Here is a 6,000-nt window from a genome sequence, read left to right on the forward strand (position 1 = left end):
CCACTACATCTCCTGCCTGTTGCTTAGTATTTAAGTATATCATACTGTTAATTTGCATCAGCCGAACTATTAAGGACCAAGATTGCAAGTCCGTTGTATCAGTGAGTATCTGGTACTAAGACAAATATATATCTAGTCAATATTTTGCTTGAGACAGAAACTCTATTTAGTTTTTAAGGCTATGTAAGTGGGTGTACAGCATTGCTTCACCTTGAGAAAAGCTAATTAATATCAAACCGTGAATAACGATGGTATCAGTGATGAGTGTTTGCGGACGTAGGATAGGTTACGTAAGGACCTTTACGTAAGATAGGACAGCAAGGCATGCTGTCAAATTTCTTCACCAACCTTTTTTTGTTTGTCCATGTCCCCCTTAATGCTATGGCCTTTTTGATTTTGGGCTACACGGGTGGGCAAGCACGATTTGATCCTCCACACGGATAGCCACCGGAAGATTTCATTTTGTAGGCTTGCTAACTAATATTATTGTTGTTGGTTAGTAAATTAACAATAAAACTTTTCTTCCCAGGTTTGATTTCTCTTTTGCTAATTCTACATTTGTGGTCAAGCAACAGTGGGAGTAATAAACAATTCCCAGCATCATGGGAAAGCTGAGAAATTAACATTTATAAACATGATTAAATTTGCTGCCACATTTCAATTCAACCAGTCCATTCAACATACCGTGACATAGAACGACTTATGAGTTCATATTGGAGTCGTTTTTCTTCACGTGCCATTTAACTTTTAGCTTTTGGCTTAAAAGTGAAGAAAAGGTTACTTGGCCTGAGAATATTTACTTTCACACTGGTAGTCAATCATTCAAATAAAACTTTTCCTAACAGTAGTGATGAAGACTACTACAGCCGGACCACGGTCCGCAAACCACTGTTAGCATCTTATGCCTCTAAGGTAAACCGATCAACGTAAACTTGCCATCTAGCCTATGGGGTGGCCATTCAAAGCTTGTCACTGGCCCATCCAAAGAGCATGTAAAGAGTCCTCTGTATCTCTAACTCTCACTATGGTTTGCAACAACTCGGCCGTATCACTAACTATCTCTTAACAAATATGATATCTGAGCAAATTCTGCTACTAAAAAATGCAGTTTACAGATAGCCCCAAACTACTTGGCAATGGGTTTCAGTCCTCGCCTATATATTGTTTGCATTCTCGAAGACCCTTCAGGTAAATTCTCTTTTGACCCTCTTATACTGCCTCTCTGCCTCTCTATGGTCTCCTCCTGTTCTCTGAGAATTATGTCTGACTTAGGTGTTGGAGAATTATGTCTGACGTAGGTGTTGCATATGCTTTAGTGCATGGACTTATTTATTTTTGTTGTTTAATGTCAGAGCTAGCGTCAGATTACCGTTCGAAGCCGTTTCTCCGCCATCCAACTCCACCAGAGCATCATCGCAAAGGCATGCAGCTGTCCTATCCAATCTCTCTGATCTGAATAGTAAACGAGTCGGATCTTCAATGACCACCAATAACTCGATGCCTTGGTCGAACCAATTTCTAACGGCAACAGGTTGGTGCTAAAAGAAAAGTCTTGATCCCATCTTTGGAGGCATGATCGACGAAGCGGATGACAACAATCATGAAATCAAGGAGAACCCAGACAACGACTGCAACCGACCAGCAAGATGTAGCCCTTAGGTCCAACAACTCTTTACAGAGCCCTTAAAGGGCTCCTTACTCAGTAGGAGGCACAATTTGACACATCGGTCACTGCTGAGAAGTTTCATCTACTCATGTAGTAGATTTAGATGCTTACCACCGCCATCCACTACAGCAGCTGATCGCCAACCACCAACAACAGCAACTGCCGCAGCAGAGTCATGCACCAGGAGATCAGGAGGACCAAAAGCAACTAAATCATCACTCACATCCTCGGAGTCCAGGATGGGCTCAACACAGTCACTATTCTCATCCATGGAGTACAAGGCAAGGGAGGTGGCATCAGTCTCTGAGTCATAGTCTCAAGAGGGATCGACGCTAGGATGTTCATCTCACCACCGTTCGGAGAGAATATTCAGAAAGGATGTCGACCTCAATCATAGCTTGGAGAAGATGGATCGACATCTTGAGGCCTTAAGAGGCTATAACACCGAGCTCGAGCATGCAGTTGACTTTTCAACCAATCCTTTATTATAATGGAGGAACCCCTTCCTCCTCAATTTAAGTTGCCCCAACTAGAGATCTACGACAAGAATACTGACCCTTTGGACCACCTGGAAAGTTTTAGAGCCCTCATGAAGCCATTGCGTAGTGCTTTGCCGAGCCTTCCCAGCTACTCTCTGGAAAGGGGATAGATTGTGGTACACTAGGCTGCAGCTGAACTCGATCCATTCCTTTGGACAGTTCAGTTGACTATTCGTGGCTCACGTCATCATCAACAACACCGATAAAGAAAAGGCGTGGAGTGCCTGCTCGCCATCAAGTAGCAGGATGGAGAGTCCCTTCATAACTATGTCAATCGCTTTAGCATCGCGACTTTGGAAGTGGGTGACTTGGATCATTTGGTCACGGTGTCCATATTAAATTGCAAGCCGAAGACCTCTCAACTCCTCTTCTCCCTTGAGAAGAAGTTTCCAAGAAGTCAATCGGAGCTTCTTGCTAGAGCTGAGAAATATATAAATACAAAAGAACCTATGATAGATCGATGAGAGTCAGACAGGAAGAAGTTCGGAAAGAAGGACAAGTGGGCTCGGAAGGACAAAAATGAGTCCAAAAGAAGCAAAAGATGGGCAGTCGAGGTCTCCATTGATCGAAGAGTCCACCTCGATAGTTCGAGAGGTAAACCCTCTTAATGTCTCTCAAACGTAGATCCTAATAAAGATCAAGAATCAAGGTTGGGTCAAATGACCTCGGAAGATGAGGAAAGCTGCCAAGAAGGATAAGAGTAAATTCTACAAATTCTCCCAAGACTTCGGAAATGATACTGAAGACTGCAGCAGCTCAGATACTTCATTGACCACCCACAAGATCGAAACACTAGGCGAGAGTTGTTTGCTCCTAAGCAGCAAATTGAAAACCAACCCCTCAAAGTCGAGACAGCCTGGGTGCACAAGATGGGTGAGCCATTCTATGGCCCTGAGAAGGTAACACCTCCATCCTGAACTGACCCTCGTGTTGAAGATCTGGTGAACCAACCGACCCCTCAAGGTTGGGATGATTCGGGTGCATAGGTCGGGCAAGCTATTCTACGACCCTGAGAAAGCAACACCTCCATCTTGAATCGACCCTCATGTCGAAGATTTGGTAAGCTAATCGACCCTCTAAGGTCGAGACGGCTCGAGTGCATGGTCAGGCGAGCCATTCTACAGCATCAAGGAGGCAACACCTCCATCTTGAATTGGCTCTCACATCAAAGATCTGGTGAGCTAACCAATCCCTCAAAATCGGGACGGCCCGAGTGTGCAAGTTGGGCGAGCCAGTTTGCAACCCCAAGAAGGTGACACATCTGTCCTAAGTTGGCCCTTGCATCAAAGATCTAGTGAGCCTATCGATCTCTCAAGGATGAGATAGCCTATGTGGAGACTTCTGCACTATTGTGAAGTTGACTAAATTCCCCCTTCAAGTGAATGCAATAAGCTCTTGCTAACTATAACGCGACTCTCGACTCTTAGTAGCTCAAGGTACGTGGCCATTGCGACCCTGTAATAAGCTCACCAAATCTATGAAAGAGTTTTTCAAAGAGTTTCAAATCTCAAGCATTGGCCAGGAGTGGCTAGGAATAGGGGGCAAGGCCCCCATAACTTGTCAATGAATTCATCCACTTCTTGGATGTTCCTCCGAATAAGTGCAAGTCGTTGGCTTCATCCGAGCATAGTTGAGAACGAGGACAAGGCCCATATGATCTACTAAGGATGGTTCAATTCTTTGGCCCCCGAAAGCACCAACCTAAACATTGATCAGGATGATTGCATGCAAAGCTAACCTATGCTACTTAGCGGATTGATAGACATTCTCACACACAAGCCCGAGCAAAAATGAGGCAACAAAAAATAAGCCAAAATTGTTTCCATTCCTTGTTGTAATTACAAAATAATGTCACCTTAATAGCCAAAGGACCGCACAAAAGGAGATAAACTCAAACATTACTGACTCTACAAACCAGATAGATTGGGTGAAGAGGTTGTTGATTGGAGAGTCACGCTCCCTCAAGGCAATGCTTCCTCCTCTTCCAAGAATAACTTGAGGATAGTTAGATCCTTGTCAACTACAACATTTAGAAAGAGTATGACCTTCACCTTGCATCACACTCCTTCAATAAGGAGGCGACCTCAGCCGAGCAGTCCCTACGAGGACTTTATAACGTCCCACTTAAATCCGGCCGAAGGTTCACACTCCATCACAATAGTGGCCTTCCCCTCTGCCTCTGCAGCTTGATGGAGAGCGATCTGCAGCTCCCTCCTAATTTCAAAAGCCCGGAGCACCGCCTCTTTTGTCCGAACTTGGGCTCCTCTCAGCTCTGCCTCCATCTCTACCACTTTACATTGGGTGTCAACAACTTTTTCTGCAGCCAACTGACTCCACAAAAGCCCCAGCTCCATCTTGATATCGACCATTCTCTCTATGAAGGCGCTCGATGACCCTTATCCGATTCCGATTTGGATGGCATACAAGTCAAGATCTCCAACGACCGCCATAAATTCGGCATGTGGGTTTGACCGGTTCCCAATGGCAAGAGTATCTAAATCTTTTAGGAACATCTACTAGCACGACTACTACTACCCCAACTCCTCTACCATCTGCACCCGCAAGCATGCATCATCTCATCATTTTAGCAGTGCAGATATATGGGGTATTTCCATGTATTGCTCTTTATTGAAATCTCGCATGAGTTCAAGAGGGCGTAGCCGCAAAGATTAAATTCTAAATAACAAAAATTGGGCTGATAGGGCACATCAACGGTGCAACCTAACATATCCTATATCTTACCCCAATAAGGTTTATTTTTTCCAAAATATTTTAACTCATAACTTAACAAAACATTACTCAAACCGTTAATCTTAAATGAAACCCAAATGCCATATCAAAAAGAAAAAAATCAAAAATGACCAAAATAATCTTAAGTCACATAACACTGTTAATTAAACTAGGTGTAGGTGTAGATTTTACAAGTTATTGGATGTAAATATAATAAATATAAATCTCAACAGAAAATTTATAATTTATTTCTTATGAAATTATGATTATAAGTTCATTTCTAATATCATAAAAGATTATCAATTACCCATGATCCCATGGGAGGGGGCATACGCACGTTAATTAATTAGCAGAAGCTATAGCGGCCAAGTTGGGCACCAATAAGATGGAGTTGAGACTATCGCATGGTTATAGACAAATAGAAAACACAGCCCACATGCTCATCCAATAAGAATCCAAAGCAGTCACTATGTTTACTAATGGACATTTCAGTTTCATCTCAAAAATAATGGACATTTCAATTGATTTCGGGTGCTTGCCCTACTTGTGCTCATTGGATGGGAGTTCATCGTATACTGCAAGGTGACTCTCAAATTCTCAAGTTGTTTAATTTAACAAAAAAAAAATAAATAAATAAATAAAGCATACGAAATTGTTCTCAGAGAAAGTGAACAAATCCATATTGAGGTTACGGTTATTGATTGGAAATATCAAGGAAACAATTTAATTATTAAGATCTCGTACCTGAGTTTTTATTATATTAACATACTTCATCAGATAACATGCAGCATGGCTAAAGCAAAGATCAAGAAAGAAAAAGCTCCCATTCCATCCAAGTGTTGTGGGTTAAGAGTCTTCACATGATTATGTACTAACAATGGATGAACAGTGAGGGGATATGTTAGCATCAGCAATACCTGTTTCTTTTATTTCTTTTGGTCTACTCTGAGCTCTAGCACTGGTGAAAAGGTATCTATCAGCTATTTCGCTCCCATAATAGCTTCAAAACAGAAAACTTGAGCCAGGAGTTCCTACTTGAATGTCACCAAAATAAGGGCAGGACAA

This window comes from Phoenix dactylifera, chromosome 1, assembly GCF_051530095.1.
Source record: "Phoenix dactylifera cultivar Ajwa chromosome 1, Ajwa_hap1_PhDact_Kaust_v1.1, whole genome shotgun sequence".
Lineage (NCBI taxonomy): Eukaryota > Viridiplantae > Streptophyta > Magnoliopsida > Arecales > Arecaceae > Phoenix > Phoenix dactylifera.